Below are 26,341 nucleotides of genomic sequence, written 5' to 3'. Positions count from 1 at the left end.
GGAGTAATTCCAGGAGTGTTTAGACTACCTTCAGTTACGGAAATGTTCAATGTTCAAGAATTTGATTTACAAAGTCTTGGTACCAAAGGGTCTGGTCACTTTAGAGAAATCGCACAGTAGAGCTGTTACTTTGGAAACATAGGATGTTATTTCCATATTGTTTAATATAATATTTTATTCAAATTTGGATGTTTTGGTGGTGGAGCAAGAATAGTTGGTGAATAAACTTAGGCATTTCTAAAAAGTAAAATGAAGGGAAGGATCACAGATTTTGGTTTATAACACCGTTGCCAATTCCATACATAAGTAGTCCTAATGCATAGTGAACTGGAATAAAAGTTCAGTATGAGGTGATACAACTGCTTCATATCCTAAGCTGTATTTCTAAAAATAGGATTTTATTTCTTTAATATCCCTGTAGATCATATATTATTATATTTTAGCAGCCAGAGTTATTTCACAGTCAGTGAGGAGCTCTGGCTTTGTTCACTGTGCAGCTGAAGATATTTCTCAAATTGTCAATGGCTTCAGCCATCTCTCTCCACATTTAGTGCTACCGGACTTCTTAAGGATGACCAGTGAGTCACTGTAGTCCTTGTATTCACCCCAATTATTGTCAAGAATGAGATGAGAAAATCTGCCAGTTCCTATGTAAACACTGAGGCATGAGAATAGGTTATGACATGGTACAAATTTATCTTTTCATTATGATCAGTACATTTCGTTCAGAATTTGGAAAATAATAAATTTGACTGATTTTTTTTTTTTCAAATATTCATAGTTTGTTCAGAACTTTCCTTCAGAATATATAAAACCAATTCTTTTTAAAGGCCAATTCTTTTTCTGCCAGTGATTTAAGTGCCAAGACAGTTCTAAGAAATAAAGTTTGAAACATTTTCAATTTTCATTTTTAATACTCTTAGAAGAAATGCAGATTTTAGTTCATTTATGCCAAACAATACAAGTAAACACCAAATAATTTCAGTTTCTTGGATTTTTTAGATTTTTAGCCAAATAGGTGAGGGTCTTTTAAAATTAAGAATATTTGTAGAGAGACTTTTTAATGAAGATGTCTGTGTACCTTAGTGATCTCTAACATAACAGCTCCAGCTCTAATGTTTTGTGTTGTCCTTCACAAAACTTGTATCATTCAGATGCTTACAATTTTCATGTTTAAACAGTTCTGCATATTTTGAAGATACTGCCCTTTTACCCTTTGGCAGTACAGTGAATGACCAAAATGGGCAAAACCCAGCTGTGGTGGATGCACTCCTCCCATTTGAACTAACCGAACTTTGGTCCAGGCAGATGCTCAGCAAGTAGGCCCAACCTAAGTTTAATCCTATTGCGTGACACTAGCAGTGAGAACTCAACACTAAACTCCCCAAAAAACAGTTTGGCTGGAGACTGGGCTGATAAGCAGCCAAAACTGCATGAACACAGCAGAAAATCTGACTACAAACCAAACAGTTTACACTATAAATATCTGCAGCCATCAGGACCCATTGAGCTCTCCTTCCATCGCAGGTGGCTGTGCAGCAGTGATCTTCCCTAGAGTGGGGACACCTCGCAAAGTTATCCCTCAAGGCTGAGAGATCCCTTACCTGACATCAGGCATCTATGGGTTGGTAAGTGATATTTTTTGCATGCATGTAAATTTAAAATACTTACAGTAAGCTTAAGCGATAATCTTTGTATCCCATACTTTTTGTAGTAGAGTATTGACTGCCAATCCATCTGTACTTATTAAATATATTACATACCTAAATTTATTGATTAAAGCTCAGTAAACTACTAGATCAGATCTGAGTGGTCTCTGACTCTTCTCCTGTGACACCAGCCCACATACCAAGACTTTTTTTTCCCTCTCTCCATTGTGATGACTCTAAAAGTTTCTATAAACTCTCCTGAAACCCTATTTTTAACACTGATTATGATTCTTCAGCAAGGCATACCAAGGTTATTGAAATATCCTTAAGCATAATAGTACTTTATTAGGAGGCAGGGACTGATTTTTATTCCTATCATATATTTGTACAGTTCCCAGTACAATTAATGCTTTGTTTCTAACTCTTGTCCTTAAGGACTAATGCATGAATGCTGCTATTAATAACAATAGTAAGAATAATAATATGCAAATAGTAGTAATACAGAAAGTTTATTGTTGCAAGCACTTTCCTGTAACTGTTCATAAATACCAAGCATTACTCCTTTTTATTGTTCTATAAATATGCCTATAAATAAGAGGATATATGCTGACAATGAAAACTGATGCACACTGAAGAACTATTTTTGTTGTTGTTGTTGCTCTGAAGTACTAGTTTTTGAAATAATTTCTTCAGATATGTCTCTTTCGTGAGTGCTTATCAAAGGTGTTGACATAGTATCACCAAGTAATCCACAGGCTTATCATCAAATTCCATAAAAAACCTCACTTTAGTGATGTAGCAACAGTTTGACGTTCATAATAATCTCTGAAGGTCAATTTCCTGAAGCATGGTTCAGAGCTTTTGCTACATGCAGGGGTGAACTTGGTGTTTTGCTGCAGCCTACTTCAATCAGGAGCTAACTAGTGAATAACCAAGAAATACTTCACAAATACTTCTAAGCTCCACTTTCCTAATCCAAAGGTGTGATAGGGTGCAGCCAACCATGGTAATTCAACTTGGAACAAGTTATTATCAGATAGAAAACATATTGGTAGGCTGAAAGGTGCTGGGGACTTTAAAGACTTCAAATGTTTTATCGAATAGAATATGCACTTTCCTACTTGTCTGTTTTCCCAAATGTGTCATTTATCTGTTGTAGCAGAGACTTTTCTATCCAAGGCAAGTGAATAAACTGGGGGTGGGGGACGGGATGGGAAGGACAGGGGTGAGGAGGGAAACACCACACTCATCTAGCAACTCTATCCCCTAATCTCCATATCTCTCTAAAAGTTTGTGACCAATTAAGTTTATACCCTCTCACCCAAACACTGTGCATGCAGATCTCTCTACCACAGTGTAAACTGTCTTTAACCTGTATCTTTGATCTTTTAGCTTGAGGGAATGTAGGGTGATCTCCTGAACAAACAGTATAAATTAGCTTACTAAGACAGAGAAGGGAGCAATTAAGGATCAGTGGAAACATTAGTAGCAAAATTATTTTGTGTTGAAGTTGAAAGCCTTCATTTGTACTTTAGAAGTTTCTCATATTTGTTTTTACCTTAGGTTGTATCTACACAAGCTTTTTTCTCTGGTTTACTACCTCTCTAGAAATGAAAACAAGTTCAATAATCTGAGGTCTATTAATTTTTTCATTTTAAGAACAATAAGACTAATACTGAGAAAGTATTAACTTAAGAAAGTTTAGCCTCTCTCTAAAAAGGTTGTTTGCGTAGCTGTGCAGATATAACAATCTAACTGTATGCAGTTACATTGAGTTTTATACTGACTGTGTTGGCATAACAGTTATAGAGTCACCAACAGATATAGAGTCACTGCATGTAGCAAAAGTTCAAAGCTGTAGGTGAACTTTATCTCTTTAGTCAAGTACAGTAGTTATTTATGTTTAAGAACCTTCTCCACTTTGCTTTTTTTTTTTTTTTTGAGCAGGTTTGAGACACCATGTAAAAAAGAGAACATGAAAGCATACAGAATCATAGGTGTTAGGCAAGAGGAATGTCTGTTAGAATATCTGGCCCATTTCTCTGTCAGGACATGATATTTTCCCATTTTACAAATGTTTCATCCTGTGTAATTTTAAAGGTCAGATTTTAATTAAAAGTCAGGTTTACCTAGGTGTGTAATTCCATGTCTGCATTTTCAACAGTTACTATTACAAATGCATTTAAAAACCAGACCTTTTTGAGTAAAACTGACAAATTAAGCATGTAAATTAAATTTGTTCAAGCAGTTTAGACTTGCACGGGGCACGTGCTTGTGCAGAAACAGAGTTCACCCATCCCACTTTCAATATCCAATTGCACAAGGATTTTCTGAAGTTTTTACTGTTTCCTTGGATAGAAATAACAAAACCCCCTAAATTCTCATAATACTCCTACGCTGTCATATATCTGCCTTCCTGGTTTTTTTACTTTAATAACTTGAAATAATTCTTTTCCTTTTTTTTCTTTTTTGTCCTTGAAATATTTTTAAGCTATTATCAAGTATTTTAAGCCAGCTGGTTTCTCTCCCAGAAGGGGGATGGTAAAAATAATAGTGAAAACCTGGATCTGACTGGTATTTCAGGCCAAATTAATCTCTTAGTTTTATACCTCCTTTAAGTTTTTTCTGAATGTGATCTTTCTACACTTAATCAACAGGAATTTGTTGCTGTTATGTTCAACACTTGTGTAAAGGATGCTAATAGGCCTGTTCCTTCTGAGGGTCTACTACCCAGTCCTGTGTGAGTCACCATGGTAATAACACAAACAAACTCAGGAGTTTATCCCCTCAGTGAATTTCTTGTAATCATTATTGTATGATAGCTGATATTTCTGTAATTAGTTAAATAGCTAACCAGGTTTACCAGGTGGACTAAATGCTACTGCAGATGAATGGTAAGCTATGTACCTATAAGTACTGAGCAATGACCAGACTTCATCCAGGTGTGAGTCCATCAGTACAGGACAGATTGTAATTTATAAGCCACGGTTACTCATTGCAGTCAAGTGCCAGTGATAGGAAGGACAACTAATACAGTTGAATTGGTTAACTGAAGAATGATTTTTATTATACTGTATCTACTTTCAATACCGCAGGCAAAGCAAACCATTCCTCCTCACCGAAATCTCATTTTACTGTACCAGTCACAACGAGAACACTGTTGCATGGTATGTGATCCATTTCCATCACAAACAACCTGCAGTGGTCATAAGTAGTCATGTGCTTCTTTCTACTACAGATCTAAATGATTTTTCACACAATATGGGAGACACAGCCCTGACTTTTTGTTTGCTGTAGTTCATTGTAACTTGCCTTTATTGTGACAAAGAAATTAGTGGAATTACTATAGTCTGAAAACCATGCAAATAAATATTTTTAACTTTTTTTTTTTCACATTTTAAAAACTACCTAAACCAAAATAAAATCATAACTGTGGAATTTAGGTTTTTGCATAATAAATTATAAAGGTAGATTAAATTACTGAGTGCTTTATAGACACAGCAGATAATACCTCACAGTATCAAATATCACTATAGTACCCTTAAAGCCATAACATTTAAAGTTCTGTATTAGAGACATGCCTGAGTTTATTATGATAATGTTAAATTTATTTTAATCATAATTTAATTTACATTTCTGACTGGTTAATTTCTTTAGCATTAAAAGGTTGCAGAGTACCTCATGTACATGATCAGCCCTCATAACAACAAGCCTCCCTTCTTTTTAATGCTCTAAAATAATTTAAAACAACAAAACTGCTCAAAGGAATTATCTTCAAACATGTCAAGATACTTAAAAGATGAAGCACTTTTAGTAATATTAATTTTAAATTACAAATTAACTTTGATTTTTTTGCTCTTCCTGCTATTGGCATTTGAGCCACTGTGGTTTGTAAACTACAATTTCTAACCTGAACTTAGCACTCTATTAGGGATATTCTTTAAAATAAAAATGGATTTTAAATGTTACTTTTCCACACAAACTCACCATAACTAACAAAAGCCAACTGTTTTATTGGATACCCTGAGTAACCTCTTTCTATTTCAGAAAAGGAAGTCAGACTGAGATAATTCTTACCAGTACCTTGTTGTTTTGATCCTCTATGCAATAAGGAAGATGGAAATGAAAAGATCAACTATAATTTCTCAAGGCTGGTCCACTTATTCCAGGGAGGCCAGAATCTCAGACCACATTTGAAACACTTTTTATTTCTTCTGTTGTATAATGGCATCTCCAACCTAGTTCATTCTCCCCAAACTCTTGACCCCTGCTTGCAGGTAACTGCAGTCAAATCTACATCCTTGTAGCCTTGTAGAGTTAAACTAAGTATGTGAGAGGGGGAACCTAGAAAAGTTCAGTCTCCCTGACCTTCAACTCCATGTCAAGGGAGTACTCCATGTTATGCTCAACACAGTAAGACTATCCCTCCCACAGGGTGCCACACTTAGCCTAGTTACCCCTGGATTAAGCTTGAGCCTGAGTGTGAGCACCCTTGAAACTGTTTCTCAGGCCCCCAAATTATATCTCATTAGCTATGCTTTCTGGCCTTGCAGACACCTCATAGGATGCAGATTTTCTAACCTTTCTAAATAGCCTTATAATCTCCACCACTAGAGGATTAAAATAGTTCACAAACATACATGGTTTTATAACCACAACAGTTGTGACATTGAAATCCATCAATAATTTTAATCATTTTTGCTTTCTGAAATCAAGAATTAGGGTACAAGGCTGTATTATGGTCACAGAAGAAATCTATTAACAGATGTCTGAGAATGATCTAAGAGCTAAAGCAATTCTGTCTTGAGATCCAATTCAATGCCTTTCTTCTATATTGTATTTCAATGACTCTCAGCATCAGTTATTTCTAAGAAACTCAAATACAGTGAAGAAAATCTGAAAACACAAATGGGCTCTAAAAGAATAAATTAACACAGAAATAATTAAGATTGCTGAAAATTGTGTATATTCACATCCAATAAGTGAAGGAAAGGTTTCTGCAAGTTTATCTGTATTTTGCCTACAGTTTTTAAGAATACCTAAGGTGATGCTGCTGCCAAAAATGTAGTCTAGTCCTTCTCTTAATCCTAGCTATGTGCTCTTAGTGCCTATCTCCCACTCACCCAGCGATCCTCAGAATATAGGTCTAGTACAACCACAACCATCAGAACAAAATTAGTAGAGACGGTCATGCTGTGTGGCAAGGGATACAAAAGGAGGTTAGGACCAGCCTTTTCAGCAGTCCTCCAAAGCTGGATAAACTTCTTCTGCTTAAGAGAGTGTAGGCTATATTTTTGCCTTCAGTTACCTCCAGTAAATTATTCCCAGTGGCAGCCACCACAGTCCAAGAGCATCAAGATGCTTGGTGTTACATTGGTTAGAATGCTGGGGAGCCTTCCTGTGATGCAGCGCCCTTCCAGGAGGCTCTACACATGCCTATACTTTTGTTTGGTTTGTTCTCACTGTGCATTTTTGGTGCTTGTCAGAAGTTATGAGAACTATGGGATTTTGGATCAAAATAAATCTTCCATAGCAATGTTTTGTTGCAAAAGTTTCTACCAATATTAATTTGAAATAGGCCAGAGAGTGTCAGAATTACTGAATTTTTTGATGCTCTGACCTCTTCTGCAATGCAGAGGTTTATCCTCAGATCACTATAGCCATTTTGGGAAACAAGTCAGCCCTTTCTTATCAAGCTTATGCAGCCTTTCTCTGGGCATTGAATAGGAGAAAAAGCTCTCATTATATATAGAGCAGTTGCAGAATGAAAGTGAATGTGATCCATGATCATATATTTCTATTATAAGTGTGGGGGGCAGGGAGGAAACATGAGATTAGAAGCCCATAGAAAGAAGGTTCTTGTAAAGTAGGGAGCTAAAAACTGTTTCCCTAGCTGCACAATGTGGAGAGAAAGGACAGTTTCTGGAATTAAAAAAGGTCACCTTATAGTACAGTTAACAAAATTCTGAGAGATTTAGGACACAGATTTAGACATTCTTTTTAAGATAAAAGGCCTGGATTTAATCCTCCTACAAGTGACACAATTGTTTAAAGACATTCTGATTTCTTTTCTTGTTTTTTTTTTTTTTAACCAATATAACAGACCTATGCTGAGGAAATTCTTAATTTTGTTACCTCAGTTAAAGGTGTTAAAGCTAGACGAGTTAATCTGTGTTTCTTGGTGTTACTAAATTTAGAGCAGAGTATTTTTGCTTTGTCATTTTTCATTTGTTACTGTTTCTGAAAGGTCCTGGATGTGATTTTTATTTATTTGGTTTTTTGGGGTTTTTGGTGAAATAGTTTGTTTATATTTGGTCTTTGTGTCCTTTTCCAGGTGTGAACATAGATTGGTAAGTCATCTTGATTCCCTTTCTTGTATCATAAATACTCATTTAAGCCTTTTGCCCATTAGTGCGACAGATGTTAATTTGAAATGCAAAGAGAAGGGTGCATTTGGAGTAAAGAACAAGTGAATTGTGTCCAAAGTGTCATCTCGATACTATCCAAGTAAATATGTAGCTCTTCCTTAGTTTTCAAAATCCCATTTCCCAAAACAAATATTTTCAGCTCACTTAAAACTTCAGATTTAGGCATTTCATATAGTATCTCCAAAATTGCACAGACAGTCCTTACCACCTCAGGATACTGGGACAGCCGAGAAAATTTTTGAGCCCAAGAAAGCTGCAAATGGGCTATGTGTGGGTAGGTTGTTTTTTTTTTTACTTTGGGTTTTTGGGGTGCATAAACATCACACTGATAATTCCACAAGAGGCATATACGGAAGAAGGAAAATATTATCTCTTCCAAAGGGGAATATGAGTGATGCCCAACACCAAAGGACCATTAGATGAGAAGTGAGTGTGGAGAGAAAGAATGTGATAGAGCAACTAATAACTGTGAGCTTTTCAAGGCTGTATTTATGTTGGGAAAATTATCTTGAGGCTCCGCTGAAAAATAAGAAAAAGGACTGTGTTCTAACAGGGGAGATATGCTGTGCTTGGTTTGACGATGCTGTGCACTGCTTGACAGGGGTCTGATCCAGGATGCCATCTTCTCCTTATAATCATGTCTGGGGGGGTCAGAATATAACTGTGTATGAAAGAAAACAGTGGAGAATAGTCTAGAATGACTTTAGAATGCCATGCAACCTGAGCTGGGTGATTTGCTTCATAATTACTCATGTTGGCTCAAAGCTGTGGACTTAATGAAAATGTGATATAGCGAATTTATTATAGTGCTTTTTCCCTGTATCTGCTGCAGATGAAAACATGTTTCTTGTTCAGTTTATCCTATTTTTAACCCAAACAGTGCTTCCACAAAATTAAGGAAACTATGTAGAACATGAGAGAGAGATACAGAAGCAGTCTGTCAGCAGAAAGAGACAGGAATATAAACCACTCACTTGAGGATGTTGAGGTCTAAAGCCCAGAACATTCCAGTTGGATGTTGTATGTTTGCATATTTGCAAATATTACTCATATTGAAAATTTTTAACATTCCAGCACAACCATCAGGAGAGAACAAATAACAGCAAAGGGAGAGCAAATTCCTCCTTGCAAATAATATCTACTAAAAGAAGCCGTCTCTTCAAATCAATTCAAGGGACTCTTGAGCCTCTATCACTATTAACTTTCTTAGACAAGGTCAAGTAAATTAATATTTCCCTCTGTTTTGGTATCAGTTTTATCCAGCTTGTATTTCTGATTTGGTATCTGTAAAATGAGAGAAAACAAAAATGGGAAATGTGTCATATTTTGTCAAGCTGTCAGCTATCTAAGTACTATACTCATAGTGCATACATGCTCATTACAGAATTATTAATATTTGGAAGATCAATTCTCCACAGTAATTCTGTCATTAGACATACCAAAAGACAAATTACATGTTTGTGGTTTCTATACTCACCTCTAGTTTTTAATTCCAGAACCAAAAGAGAACAGTATCTGTGCTGGATTTTAAGTCTTTCAACTACAAAGTGATACAGAAAAGTAAGCAGTCCTGATAGAATGCAGTAAGAGAGGAGAGGTGGAGAAAAGGTTTGCCTAGTAGCATAAAGGCACTTCACTGAGAGAAAAATCTGGTGTACATATGAACTAGGAAGACAGTGGGACTACAACAGAGATTGTGGAAGGAGAAACTTCAGCTGCCTTGCAAAAGAACAGAGAATTGCTGGAGTACTGAAACAGCCTTCTTGAAACTGAAATATAGAATAATGTTTAGCATCAGTTACATTCAAACTTGTTCAGCATGCACAAATTAAGTCCTGAAGTTGCACAAAGTGTTTGAATGTAACAAAATATTTCATTAGACTGAAAAATTAAATAAATTTTATTTTGCAATTAATCTTTTTAGTTATTTTTTTCAATATCAGTGATCCTAAGGATTTGAGACTGTTTATCACTTATTTTCATTCTTGCTAAACACCGTAGCTTCCTGGGCTCTCATCTAATATACTCATGCTTGCATATTTTTCTCTGGAAGCTTCTGGCATTACAAGACTGTGGCTCCCTCCTCACATATTGCTGCAACCAACACTGAACACAGCAAAGGTGCAGTTATAGACTGTTCTGTAGCTGACTTCCAGTGGATGCTTCTGATGTTAGCAACATATACTGACACTGGGAATAGAATTAATGGAAAAGCCATTATTGACTCTAACTATTCCTCACTGTGAAGCAACCAGTACCTTTTCTCACTAAGCTCAAAATGTTCGTGATGCCTTCCCTCAATTCTGACAGTTTCTAGCTGGCCAAATCTCTACTTAATTTGCTTCCACCAGACGTTCCCATAATGCTCGGCCTCTTTTTAAGTTAATCCAGCTTTACTTCAATAGGCTCTAGATGAATAAAACCCACAATGACATCTCTGCATACGTACAGTCCTTTATCTTGCTATTACCCAACCTCTTTCAACAAAATCTATACTATTAGATGTCCAGACCTTGCCATCTTCCTAACTCAAACAGAGGCATAAACCTAGCTAAACTCTTTTACCCTGTTATTTTGCAGTCATATTATGCCATATTATATGTGGCATTGCTAATGATAGAGAAGATTGATAATAATCTGAAATGTCCAAAGATCATTTTACACTTTGACACAAATAAATTAAATGCTTACGCAGAATTTATCTGTAGCTACACTGCTCACTGCTTCTCTTTTTGGTAAAACTCAACCAGCTGCCATATCTTAAGCTACCCTGTTTTGTCTACACTAAATTTTAAGGACATCTTAGATTATGGTAGAAAATTCTTTCTAACAGCTCACCTTTAAATCCTCCTCAGTGATTATATCACAGTAAGGTCATTGACAACAGGATATGAAATTGTGTTGGGAGATAAGTATTCAGCTAGCACTTCAGTAAAGCACTTGTGTTAGAGAACCTCATCTGGAGCTATGTTTGAGAAATTCCAGCTCATATTATTATGTTTTATGGAACCAAATCTTAATGTTAGGATACCAACTTGGCAGCTATTTCAAATGGAAGACTATATCACCGATGGACTCCTAAGATGAAAATGTTTCTAAAAATTATGCCAGATGTTCAAAGCTGGTAGTGGGTAAGTTTGTAAGACCTAAGGAAGGCAGATGGTCAGCAACTCTAATGGATATACTAATGTATATATCAGATATTCTCCAGGTATGGGGATTGGGGGCAAAGAAATTATCTACTGTCCCTGATCTTGTTTAAGCCAAAGGTTGACAGAAACAGAGGTGCTTCATTGGGCTGAAAGGGATAAGGCCTACCAATTTCTGTAACTAACAGGACATGCAAATGCAGTGTAGTTACTTTGACATCTGAGTATTACAAGCTCAATCAAAGACACCATGCAATCCAAGAGCACTGTCAGCCCTGTAACACTACATCTGAAAGTACAGGTGACTATTTCCAGCTGAGACATCTGGAAGTAGTTTTCTGTGGATGCCCATTGCAAAGCTGAGACACACAACTTTGTTGTATGTAACAAAACATCTTCATTGCTTTTATACCTGACTTCAATAAGCTCTAATGGGGCTAATGGCTGAATCGACAAATTGGAAACATTTGAGACACATTGTGAAACAACACAGTTATTTTCTTTTAACAGAAACACATGTATTTGGAGAAAATATCACTCCTTTGAGTCAATAGTTGCAAAGTTGACATAGGTATAAGTTGTAATGAAAGTGTAAATCAGCAAATGAACAATTTAAAGTTAAACACTATAATTATTGTTGTTGCTGATTCTATTTTTTGGCATACAAAATGAAAAAATAGTAACCAGTACACAGACACATTAAATAACATGTACGAATCAGCTACAACCAAAATAAGTACACATAGTATCAGTACAACAAGCTTCAAAAAGAAAGAAAAGGTGCCAACTATTAACTGAGTGCAGTCAGGCACAAGTAAAGTCAATGAGAATGGTAGGGATGCACAGGGTTCCAGGCAAGTAATGAAAATACACAAGAAAACTAGCCTGGGATAACTTGCAGCACAATGTTGGCAAACAAGTAGCCACAGAAGGGAACCACCCGACCTCCTAAACAAGGTTATTCTGCACAACATGAGAAAGAGAAGAGACCTGAGATGAAGTGGGAAGACAAAGAAGCCAAAGTAATAACCATGGCAGAAAAAAAGAGCTAAGTAGATATGAGAATGGCACAGAATGAAAGCAATCCAGCAGAGGGGAAAGTGTTTACCATGTGTGAAAATGCTGAGCGCTTCTGTTGCATATGCCAACTAAACAATCACAAACCTTCAAAGTGTGCACATAGACAGAAACAGAAACTGACACTGAGAAGACCACTGAATTGTTCTGGGCTTCTGTACAAACCACAGAAATGGAGGCAGATGAAATGTGCATCACATTACCTATGGAGAAGCTTAAAACACCATAAGAATCTATATTAAAAGAGAATTATTAGTCTGTTTCACATCAGAATCAGCAGAAAGAAAACACTAGACTAGGAAACACTCTGAAAGTGTATGGGATCCACCAAACTGGCAAAATACAGGAGCCCCCTCTTCAGGCAGCTAGAACAGGCACATATTGTCTCAAAAGGAACTTGGTCAAATTTTAAAAAATACTCTTGAAAATTGGCTGAGTGTCATAAATCCTAAAGAGCTACTCAGAGAGATGAAAGTCATGCCAATGTAATCAAAATAGACCTAATAGAAATGATCATTAAAAGGAAAATAAAATTACACTTGTGTTTAAAAAACTGGGTGTTCTCTAAGTTGTTGTAGAAAGAATGAAAGATCACTGAAGGATCACAGCAAGGGATGAAACATACATTTGTAGTATGGTAAAGAAATAGTTGTAGAATCCAGTTACATGAAGGACGATGTTGAGAACAAAACAGATTCCCTCCTTTATATTGTCTCTCTCATATCTTATTGACTGCCATATCTCTTCTACTGGCAGTAGATCCAGCAGAGGAATTGAGTGTTGTTGGAAAAACTAGAAAAATATTTTGAAAGGCCAGGAGTCTTCCACAAGCCTTCATCCCCAAGTGAGGCTGTGGCATGACTACTTATAATCAGCTGAGTTAGAAATACAGACCAGGGTTGATTCGCAGCCTAACGACACCACACAAACCGGCAACTACTATGAATCTGAACATCTAAGTGAAGATAGTCAGTCTTGCAAGCTTGCATGTTCAAATTGAGCACTTTAAGTCAATTGTTGGAGAACAGTCTTGTGCTCAAAAGGCAAGAAGGTAGGTACCATCCTGTTCTCTCTGCAGTCACTAGCAGATTGCAATGATGATCTACATGTCTGACATGTTTTTGCTACTAAGTATGCACTTATCTCTGAAGGTTCTTGGACATGCTGTTTGTGTAGCTGTCATAAATGACCTGGGATGGTCTTTTTATTTTATTTCATTTTATTTTATTTTATTTATTTATTTATTATTTTATCTTTATTTAAATTTACCTTTTTAACTTGAGTGGCTTTCTCATACATGATGGCAGTAGCCCAGGGATGAAAGGCTGACTTTCTTTGGGGTCATATGCAGTTAGTGGTCACTGAATGCAGGAACACGCTGTAATCAAATAGTGAGACAACCTAATCACGTAGTGACAAATGTGAGGCAATCTGTAGTGGTGGAATTTCACGAGAAATGTCCCTGTGGAGCTAGTCCCTCAGCTACAGACCAGAACCATAAAGTAAATACGTCTGAAGAAATAAATAACAATAGCTATCTAGACTTTCACAAACCACAACTGACACTGGCCCATCACTATCCAGGGGAGTCTTAACATATCTACTAGAGGTGTAGCCATAGAAAAGGTATGCCCCTTGTATGCCATTGTCCAACATTTATTGTGATACTTGATGACAAGTTCCCCAGCTTATCATATAGGTAGAAACATAGTTCTTATTTCTTCTGCTGCAAGGTCTTGAAATTCATAAATAGGAAGAAATTCCATTCGCAGGTCATGATGTAGCACCTTGGGAGATATTCCTGCTAGTGCAATGACATCAGCTTACTACAAACATAATCAACAGCTTTACCTTGGCTTACCCAATAAAGACTGGGAATTTTGCCTTTTGCAGTATTTTGCCCTGGAAAGGCTCTGTGTACTCAGGGTGAGTTACTTGTTCTGAAAAAAATTACAGATTTCTATAGATGAACAAAAGTGACGAAAACAAATAAATGAATGTTCCCAAGTCAACTTGTCCCTGAAGTTCTTCATTAATAGGATGTGGCATGTGAGATAGCTCTAAGCCTGAGTACCAAGGAATGAGATAACACTCCATGGAACTGCTGATTGAAGATGTCAGCTGTCAGGTGAGAACCTTAAACAGAGTACCTTATACTCATAGAAAAGTCTACTAAACTTCTAGTTGGAAGGAAATCTTCATCAATACCTGATTTCTTTGGACAAACTGAGATATGAAATATCTATTTTCCACACCTTCAAAAAAATGCATATTTGAAACTTAGGCTAAAGTATCATCATATTGGATATTCATGAAATCTCAAATATATTTGCTGTTAATAAGTAATTTAAAGTCAGATTTGATGCATGTTTTTCATTCCTGCTGAAGTTTGTGAAGGCATTATTTAGCCCAAGGCCTGTACCCAGGGCTTCTTTCATGCAGAAATTTGAAATACTTTCTCCTCATATTTCCACTCCTTTGAACAGGCTAAATTAGGGGCTGGGAAAGGTGCAGTAGGATGCTTTTCCTTCAAAGCTAAGGAAAGAGGAAGAGGGCTAAGTCTCTGAGCCCTCCTGGACCAGCAGAATATGTTACTTGTAGGATAAAATCAATCAGGTATGACAAAACAGGAAGGCAGAATGACAGGTGATTAAAAAATGATCAGTCCTCTCAGACTTCAGTGTAGTTCAGGGTCAGTTCTGGATGAGGGATTAGGTGAGCAGTTACATGCAAAACAACTCATTTCTTTAAAAAAACCCCAACCAACCAACCAAACAAACAAAAAACAACCCACAAGCTTGTTATCATTATGATGATTCTATGCCTTATTACAAAAAGGATTCTGGAGATTACAGGTACAGCCTGGAATCTGTCTTCTTGACCAGCTGTGAATTCCACTACACCAGGAGGCCTCAGCTGCCACAAAGTGTGAATTAAAATATCAATATTAGGTATTCTGCAGGAGGGAGAAAAAAAGCAGAATTGAATACATCACTCTTCAGGAAAAAAAAGATCCCCTCAGCTCCTCTGTCTTATGATTTGACAACCACAGTGGACCTGGAATATCAAAGAAGGATCATTTGCTAGTGACACAGAAGAGGGTGCCTAAAGCACATTTCAGCATGGGAGAGAACCTGGCCCAGCATTTACTTTCTGGTGTGCCACATCCAGCATGTGGCTGTCCAGTCAAGCGGATGCTTGTGTGAACTGATGTAACAATTGGCACACAGTCAGCAACACACACAAATTGTGATGCCAACAACAAGCAGCTTTCATGGGCTGTGCTCAAAAGTTTCTATTGAACATAACTAGAGAAACACCTGTGTTAAACAAGATCTAACTCATCCAGGGTGATGAATAGTAGAAAATCTACTGTTCAAAATGCACTGAAAAATTCATTCAAGCTTGAGAGACTGGAAAGGGGCACCGTTGCCTTTATTGGATGAAAGCAGTACTTTCAAGGTCAAAAGTGTTCTCTCTCATCTGAATCTGAATAGAAGAACTTCATATCAAAGCACATTAATCTATGACTGCAAAATCTTTTGCTTTGGTTAGAAATGAAACACTTGCTCAGTTTTGGGTTTTTTTTTCCTGAGCTACTTTGCCTACTTTATGCTTTATGATATGTCTTACTGTGATCAAACATAACCAAGAGGATTTAAAAGAAACTGTCTGTAATCTCCTGCACTCTCCTGACTCCTAGCTGGACTCCTGGCATGCTAGAAGAGGCAAGGTGCAGCACCATGCAGAACCTCCAGTGTGATCCAGCATAGTGGGAGGGCTCAAACCCTTTGCCTCTTTCCTCCCCATTTCTATTAGGCATGTTAGTACTCTGTAGTATGCAGCACTTTCCCCATTTTTGCCCGATGTGAACAAACATGCCAACATCACAAAATTTTAGCCTTTCTTCAGGTGCTTTGGAATCTGTGGAAATTCTTTCTCTCTGGTGATGGAATCAGGCATTGTTATCTTCTACTGTGTCACAAATAGGAAAAATTGTCTGAACAAAACTTTTAAATACTGTCAGCCACATGTTTTTCTTACCCTCAGAGTAGTTACATAAGCATAATCTTAGCATGATAACAATTATTATTATCCAATAACCATGTAAAAATAATATGCTGCTGACCATATGAAAAAGCTGGATGGTCTGCTTCCTATTCCAGAAACAGTAAGCTCTCTGTTCCTTCACTGGAGGAAGGGTTTACATTTCCACCAAAGCCCACAGTTTTCTGTGGTCCACAAACAAGACGAGATATTTTTAGATAACTCTCCTGTATGGGCAGGTGACTAGTCCCACAATACCAAAAATACATGCTTTCCATGCAAGGTTTGCTTTCCATGACAGTGCATTCTCACATCCCCTTCCTACCTCTTGATCCATGGTTATATTAACCTGCCACGTTATATTAGAAAAAAAAATATAGATCTGCTCTATGCAGTACATTATATCCACATCCTTACCATCAGTATCACTTTTTTTTTCCAAGATGCAGCTGAAAAAATGTATGCCTTCTGCTTACATGTAGAAAAGGGTAACCCTATTAACAATCTGTCAAACAGAATTTCTTTTTATAGTATTTGAAAGGACATCACTCAGCAACTCATCTTTGATCTGGTTCTGCCACTGTCGATGGCTGACAGAGAGTGCTTTATCATTAGTTTCTAGAAATAGGACGTGAATGCTCCTAATCTAGCTAGCATCAAGCATGGTTGGCTTGATAAACACTTTCTGCTTGTGCCTGAGTTCCCCCCTACAGTTCAGGTCTGGTCAGAATATGTGTTTTCTTTTAGAAAAAAATTTCTATCTTTTCTAATCACAAGATGAAGTTTTTATGGGAGACCACAGCACTTTCAGTTTATCAGATAACCATGAACCTGAGAAGATCCTGAAAAAACAGGGTTGCTAGGTAATGATCCTGTTTATGGCCTGATCCACCAAATTCCAGTGCTCCATTTGTCCCCTCCTTCTCCTCATCACAACTCCACAGGGTGTCACTGTGGACCTTGAAGAGATAAAAACAGGAGACTTTGCAGCTGGAGTAATTTCAGGTGCTATAGCTCTTCAGTAGATAAAACAGCTGTTTGTGAACTGGGGAAAAAAAGGTTTCCTGATTTCCTTGCTAAACTGGGAGAAAGAACCATCAGGTCTGGAAATCTAGAGAATAATTTTATTCCTAGACCCATGTAATGCTGTTCAGTGCCTTTGATTGACAGCAGTTAGAGACCACAGCACAGGAGGAAGATGCCAGAATATTTTTGGACAGTGTAAGGAAGTAATGGCTCTTAGCAGACCTAATCCTGGCAATTCTAACCTATGACATACTTTCCACATATGTAAAATGTAATTAATGAGTAAAGTAATTAATGAGTATTCATAACAGATTACTCATTCAAAGAGCTGTTCTGAATTACCTTTATAGTATTTTGAGTGTGCATATCCCTACATATATGTACACAGTATAAACATACATATGCTATACATAGGTTCTCTGTGTTAAATTACAGAACCAGGTATTTAATAAAGCCAGCCTCTCATCTACCTTCCTCTGAATACTTCTAAATACTACTCAATACTTCTCTATGATTTAATTCTAATTCTCCAAACTCTTGATGCCTTAATTAAAAGAACACCATTAAAATCCATAAATCAATAATTAAATTAAAATCTAGCCATAAAATCCAGATGGGCTGTGTGTTTTGCAAGAAAGAGTACCAGACAGTCCAGAGCTCTTTGAAACTCACAATTTCACCTAAAATTTAGGACTTCATCTTCAACTCCTACTAGTTATTGAGCTTCTTAATAAACTCTTTAGTTTTCAAGTATAAGAAGAAAATTTTTTTAAACCAGTAGAACATTATGCTAAGCTGTTTTTTTACTTAGGGCAGCAAATTCTGGTGTGTGTTAACCCATGGTAGCATCTGGCTTCTTGGCAGGTTCCGTAGACAACTGGCAGCTTAGGACTAACATGTCTGTCAGATGGCAAGGTGGCTGCTGATGGGCTGTGCCTGTATCATTTCTCCAGATGTCTTTCTTTTTAAAATTACCATTAACTCTATGAAATCTGTACATCTGTTTGTAAACAGATTACCATGTGCTTTTATGAAATAAGGATGATAGTTATAGGGATTTTTCTGTAATTGACTTTTTTGTACATTTTCTGATGAACTGTCATAATTAAAGCTATCTTTGTGCTGTATTTTATTTCAGTTAAGATAGGTTCTGCTTTATGATGTATCAATTTCAGTTGCTCTGTTTTAATTTTTTGAGATTAGGTGTTTTTTCCTAAGTGTTTAAGGGTAACACAGAAGTGGATCTATCCTAAGTCTATAGAAGCTGTGAGGTGTTGGACATCCCAGCTCCTTTGAAAGTGGAATGAAAGAAAAAAAAAAAAAAAATTGCAGTCCTGCATGGGAATTTCAGCTTGTTTGTGCTCCAGAGGTAGAGTATCATTACTCATTCATGTATGTGATGTTGAATTGTATGCCAATGACTGGGATACTTGGCCGTCTGTTGCAAAACTTAATGCTGTCATCAAAGCATTGTTTTCCAGTTTCCTCAAGGCAGCAACATTTCATTTCCTGCAGTGATGGATCTTTAGTCCACATCACTCCTGAAACATTTTTTTTTTTTCTTTAAAGTGTAATGACCTCATTAACTTACAGTATAGTTTTCAACCCCACACATTTAGACTATTAGATCAGTTGATGAAAAATAATGTGACCTTCCTTCTTACACACCATGTGGAAATCACCACAGGAACAGATCGCTGAACCAAATACAAGCAAATGGTGCTGGACACTTGCCTTTTCATAAATCTGTACCTGAGGTCAGTCAGCAGCTTTGCCAGTTGATATTATGTAGCCAGACAGCATGAGGTGTAAACCAGCTGAGATGCAAAAGTAGCGACCTTTAGACAGTGTATTCAATTTATTTCATTTGTCTTAATGTTCATTGGAAAAGGAATGGTGAAAAGGCACCAAATAAGCACAAGCATCTCAAATTGAGGTGCCAAGAAAATTATTCCATGCTTGCATTATCCAGAAAACATTCTTTTTAGTCAATCCTTTCTATTTCTAGTCAACCATTTAAATAAAATACAAAATAATCACAACAAAAATCCTCTTTTCCATCCCCCAATGCAAAAATTATTGCTTGACACTAATATGGATCTCTTATGCCAGTTCATAGTGGTTGCCAGGTTGATGGAGCACTGAAATTTGAGAGGCAAAAATGTACTGTATTATCTCCATTTCTTGAACTCCATGAAACCTTCAGGGAGGGGAAATTGCTATCCAAAAGAACTGCCTAGGGTGTTGACAAATCATATTGGTAAAGCTAATTAGTCTAATAATGCTATACTTTGGCTAAAGAAAAAGAAAAATAACTCTCTGATTGGCATGAAGTGAACTGGTTGCCTGGGAGAAACACTATGGCTTGCTCTCTTATTTAGAAGTAGAATCAAACAGCCCTGAGTTAGATGCTGATATTCCCAAACTGTGAATTGCACTTGCAAAGAAAGACTTCCAGCTACATCTTCTTTGCTGACATATACTCAAAAACATTTAGGCACAAGAGTTACTTCAACATTCTCCTACTGCTTTTAAATATGATGTAAGCAGCTACAAGTTTTTGTCTTTCTGATTTTGGGTATGGTTTGGGGGTTTTTTGGTGTTTTGGGGTTTTTTTTTTCTTTTTATTTCTTGATGGTAGAATTAAGGACAGTTGGTCAGGAAAGCATTCAGCTATGCCTTGATCCAAATAAACTTGTTGGCCCTATTTACAAGTAGAATATAGCTCCTCAGTGATAGGATTCTGATGCTATTTGCACTTGTAAGGATAATTTATACAGCAATCTTCATATTCAGATCACAGAGTAGGTATTAATTGTTTGACAGTTTTAAAAAAGTTCTCAGAACTAGTCTTCCTAAATAAAGACATCATAAACATCACAGGCATTTAGATCTCATTTAAGCTACGGCTTTGACCTTTCTGTCCTTTCTAATTACATCCAGTAATTGTTGCACTAAAGATTCGAGGAAAACAATCCCTCTCAAAAACCCAGACTGTTCTGAACTCATTAACTTTTCTACTTTTCCCACAAAGTATAAATTAGCCATTCATTTCAGGCAGTTCTTGCTTAATTCACTCATAGTTATCTTAGTAAACCTGATGCTAAGGTCTTATTCTACCAGAATAATGAAAAAGCATCCTTCCAAATTCCATGTAAGTGCAACTCGCTAATAAATCAACTGTTTTGTTTGAAACCTTGTTACCAGTGTAAAATATTGCTGTATTTTACAAAGCAGTAACCTAACTAGTCAACTAGTGTTTGCTTTGGGTTCAGCACATGTAACTTGTGCCAAGTGAGGCTCAGTCATTTCTTCAGACTGAAGTGGTATCTTGCCCAGAAGTTAAATCCAAAAATTCACATTGTTGGGTGTCGTAGCTGTTGTTCAACAGGGACTGCTGAGAATTGCAGCTGAGGGTAGTCAAAGGTGAAAATAAAAATATAATGAGCTGATTTGAATCTGACAACACAGAAAGAATGATGATTAATTTCACCTTACATCTTTATCTGAACTTTGTGGTCCTAAAAGTCAGGTTAAAAATTAATGTTCAAAAGAAGATTTTTCCAGTAATATTTCCCCAGACTTCTTTCAATAGCACTTAACTTATTAGTGTTTGGACATTCTTTCTTCCACCTGCAATCTGGAAATGTAAAATAAAAAATAAGAGGAGGAATAGTAAAACATTTCTTTTAACTTAAAGGAAAACATTCATTTGCCTTTGATTCACATTTTGGATAAAGATTGATATAATTTTAGCTGAACACTTTTTATTACATCCTTCTTATGTTACCTATTCATTAAATTAAAAATTATATTTAATCAGAATAATTATTAAAGAAATAGAGAATTCATTGCTTGTTTAAATATTAAGCCCACATATAAGCAAGTGTGGTTGTGAGATATACTAATGAATTATAACTCTGGATACTGTTTTTACACTGAAGTATTCTACTATAGCCTGAGTTATGTTCTCTTCTGCTTCTTTAAAGATATCAAGTAAGTTGCATCTTGAGCCATAGTCTTTCACCCCCTTCCCCAATTTCAACAGAGCTGGAAATGTCAGCCCCAGGGAAGTTTGGTCTTACAGGGGCTGGTTTGTTTGCTTGTTTGTTTTGGGTGAATGCTCTGGAGAGGACTTATTTCTCATACTGTAATATGAATGAAAGATTAATAAAGCTCTGTGTAATCATTGTTCACTGGGTATTACAAGAAAAAAAAATCTAATTGAATTGGACTTTAGAAAATCTTTCTACTCCCAATTTTTTTTTTTCCCCTTAGCTTTTCATGCCATGATTTCATTGGTGTTTCAGTTTCCCAAGATGATGGAATTTCTTGTCTCAGATCAAATCAGAACACCCTCAGACTTTGTTGCTGGTTAGTTTTATTTTTTTTTCACTGAAAAGAAAATAAAGACGAATTTTTCTCCTCCATGCACAGGTAATTGTAATCTGTAATTACCACCCTAAAAAGACTTTCCTCATGGCTTTTCTGTTTGGGAAAATTATTCAAGTTTAACTAACATTTAATTAAAAAAAAATTAAACCAAATATATATAAATTGGTTCAAATTCCTCTCTGATTCAACTATTATTCAGCCAGATATTTCTTTTATTGTAACCTCTTTTCAGTTTATAAATCCTAAGATTTGTCATACTTTTCACTTGAAATACCCATCCATGTCATGATTCTGTAGGTACCAGTGAGACCATATTTCACAAATTGACCTAGTTCTTGTTTTACCTCTCTTGTTTCTTTGGCCTCGTCATTTGTACCAGTGTAACAAAGTAGAGATGTTTTCTACATACAACTAGTCCTTCCATAAAAAATGTTACTTTTGTACCCCAATGACATATTTTTTTTAAAATTTGTGGAACAGGAAAATAATATTTTTCATTCTTTTTCTCTGAAAAAAATTACTAATTTAATGGATCCATAGACACCTCTCCTCTCTCTTATGTCTTCTTAAAGCTTTGTCTCTTACACCAAAATGGTCTTTGGACACATACAAAGATATAATATTTTGGTAATACAAAGGGAAAATATTTATGCTACCATTGTTCACCAAATATATAAGTTCTGAAAAACAAGTTACATTAAAGAATATTTTAGATGTAGTTTTTAACTATTAAAAAAAAAAATCAAATCACATTTCAAATGAAAATTAATGATACATGAATATAAATAAAAAGCTGTTTTATCAGACAAGATTGCATTTTGTTGATTTTTCCATGTTGTCTAGTTTATCTAAAATGTCTAGTGCTCAAGGGCAGTAAAATTTAAAAATATTTTAGAAATAAGGAAGGTCAAAGATCCTGCTGGTAGTAAAAAAGCATAAATATTTTAAAACTGGTGGTATAAAGCAGATGCTGGAAAAAACATTTTTGCTAAACACTTTTCTGGTAAAAATGTTTTATAGGAATATGTCGAATTCATTTATATTAACAGAATCTTTATTGTATTATATCAATAAATAAATTAGTAATGTTAGCATTATGCACATAAATCACATTTGGAGATAAAATCAAAACATGAATAAAATAGTCAAAAAAAAACATTATATTGAAAGACTTCAGTGTTACATAAGTTAGCAATTTCTAAGTCTAAACAAGAAATTCACCAGCATTTTCAAGAAAGAAGGTTGGAACCCATGGAATAAGTACCTTTGTGAGAGGCAGAAGAACTTAGTTCTGACTGCTTCCCTAAAATGTGTAAATTAGGACACTGGGTATCAGTGACAGATGAATATTACTCAGTAACAATGAGCCACAGTTGATATGCAATCCCTTTGCTTTAAAATCACCTTGCTTGTCAGAACAGAAGAATTTACAAAGAAAGGCAAATTGCATTAAACAATACTGAAATCTCAACAAGAGAGAGAGCAAGGAAGATTGAGAGCAAGAACAGACCTTCCCCATTTCCAGATGGAATTGCAAGTCTGAAAAACTCTAGTACACAATGACACCAAGAAATCACTGTTTAGCTTCTCTGTGTTAACAGGCAGCTTTAATAACCTTTCTCTAGTCATTAATGTAATTCATATAAATGAGAGAAATTAATACATCTTCAAATGCATAAGATTTACTCGTTGTCAAAAATAGCTAAATGAGAGGGAAAAAATACAATATGAGTGTTGTTATTACAAACAAAGCTCTATAGTTTTTCTATTGAAACAATATATTAATATCGGGTTCCATACTATCATAATAGCTGTTTAGAAAAATGCCTATGTAAAAGCCTATAATCAGCCATTACTTGCACTACATTACAATTATTCCAAGATCAGTTCCAACAACATATACTGTCACTTAAAAATAGTCTCTCCATGTACCATAAACTGAAATATTTACATTTTTCACATACCTAACTTAGCATTTCAGATCTTTTTTTAATCAAAGCTGTAGTTTCCTGAGTTATCATTTCATACCAAATGGTTAAATATTGTAAATGAAAAGGTAGATGCTAATCAGTGGCTCATATTAGGTGGAGAATGGGGAGGAGGAAAAAGATGTTATATTCAGGTACGACCATGTTTTCTATGTCATAACCATCTGCAAAATAGCATTTATCTAAGCACATTGTACAATGTGCTCTAACATTTGCTGAGCAAAGCTTTGGCATCACAACAGGATTTACTGTGTCTCTATCCAGGACAACACACTCACAGAGCAAACAACAGTAACCCAGGGATTCCAACTACAAGAGGAAACACAGGTTGCTATGTAACAATTCATGCAGGTTTTGCAGCAGCAGATGGACATTTTGAATGGAATTGATGCCCATTTGGCTCTTGTTCCTTGCATTCCCAGAAGTTTGAGTTTTAAAGTAAACCAGCCACAAAATGTGTTGAGCTTGTAGAACATGAGCCTGGACATATCTGATCCTTCTTCTCATCTTTGGGATACTAGATAAAGTCATTCACATTCCTGCTTCCCCAAAGGTCAAATCCCAAATGCATTCCATGTACAGGAGACTTAACTGTCATCTCTTCCCTCTGTCATTAAGATGAATTTGAATTTACTGAGGTAGGGTCATGTTATGAGATGTGCACAAGTGGACCCCTATGGCTCATACAGACCATTTTGAAATCTGTGGGTCATGCTGTGACTTTTATAGCCCATTTCAATGCCTCCACAGAATAGTAAATTAGTCAGCTTCCTGATCATTAGTGTAGATCTTTTCCATGACAGCGTGTGAGGAAAGCATCATCAAAAATAAGAAAACACAGGAAAACTGAAAACAAATCAGAGATGCAGGCACAGTAGCTGAAGCCATCTGCTTGTAACCTGTATTTAAATAAATAGGTAGATATCAATTTGACAATGACACTTCAAAAATTTTTGTGTTCAATTTCTTGGCTATGTACATGTAAGCTTCTATGGCATGCAGCATCAGCTAAAGGTGCCTTACTTGGTCTGGTTTGACAAATGCAAGAGAGCTACTTTTTAGATTCAAGAAACATATGGCTTTAGGAGAAAAAAAAAAAGTCTTTTGCAAAGAATCTAAGCAGGAATAAGAAGAGATGGGGGACACATAGCATTCCCCTTCTTTGCAGTCATATTGTGGCATACCTACTTTCTCTGTGAACACAGTTATCTGATCTACCCAGCCTAAAGTGCTGGTATTATGGAACGGGCTCCAAATATATATAGCCATATACACAGCACTAGGTGTTACACCTGTATAGCAGAGGTTTGCAATTTCTGTTATGGGAGGCTGGGCAGAGGACAACAATTTGGCTATTACTAGTAGTACTATCTTACTAATAGTATTGCTACTTTTTCTCATAAAGCACGCAATTTAAAAACCTCTGTCCAGAAAATTATACCTTCCTGAACATCCCTCTTGTCATGCTGGACTAAGCCATGCTAGCAGCAGTTGTAACACGTTATGCAATATTGTTCCTTTCCAAATGCTTTAATTTCATAAAGCTGGCAGACAGTGCATACAGGCTTTTTAAGATTCCCTTTCTGTCTCTCAAATTTTTTGTAGTTATTGCCTTTCATCTTGTGTGCTTGCCTCATTACTATCTGAAACAATTCTGAATCTTGACTTTCATTCTTCTGTATACCCTTTTTACTACTCTGACAGCCAAAAGATACTTTCTTATCAGCTTAAACTGCAGCTGAGGGAATGCAGGAGAGTCCTCAGATGGAGTAAAACTGACCATAGCAGGAAAATGGCCATGTTAAAAGGGCACTGCTAATTTAAGCACTAATTGGGAAATGACTCTAGCAGTTGATGAGCAACTGAGAGCCACACTGAAGTTATTCTAAGCTATATCAGGGATCATGATAGTCCTTGATTTCCATTTTACTGGGAAATTTAATGATTCTTACTGGTTTTCTTGTACTGTTGCATTCACAGAATCATGCAGGATTGACCCCTTCTGACAAAGCAGACAAGATTTACCTGAGAGCATAACTTCAAGTCACATTTCAGAAAGACCTGAACATATTTTGCCATCACTGTGAACTTCCCAGAAACCATATAGAAACAGAGAGCACACTGAGCCAGTGTTCTGCAGTCCTTGAATCAGGACTAGCTAGCATAAGTCTAACACTGAGTTTGTAATGTTCATGTAGAGTGCAGCTGTTACTCACTTTTGTCTGTGTCATACAGAGTGAGGTGAGAGAAGGTTCTAGAAACTTTGATAAGCTATTTAAAGCAGGGTGTGAACAAGGTGACTCTAAAGAGGATCATTCTGTCTCAAAACATGAACCACTCCCTAAAATCCCAAACCTCAACTGCACTTAATTGCTATAGAAATCCCCAAGCACTAAAATTCATAGATGTTTCACTAAAAATTTACCCTAGGAGATGAGAATTTGCTTCAGAGTATTCATACTACTGCCTTGATACACTTATAGTGCATCTTCCTTCTTTTGCCTAAATGCAAAAGAGATTTGATCCAAGTCATATTCTACAGTCTCCTCCTCTTGAGATTTATATTTGACCAGGTGTTCTTT

The sequence above is a fragment of the Pelecanus crispus genome, chromosome Z (assembly GCF_030463565.1).
Source record: "Pelecanus crispus isolate bPelCri1 chromosome Z, bPelCri1.pri, whole genome shotgun sequence".
NCBI lineage: Eukaryota > Metazoa > Chordata > Aves > Pelecaniformes > Pelecanidae > Pelecanus > Pelecanus crispus.
Note: the sequence above shows the minus strand (reverse complement) of the source record.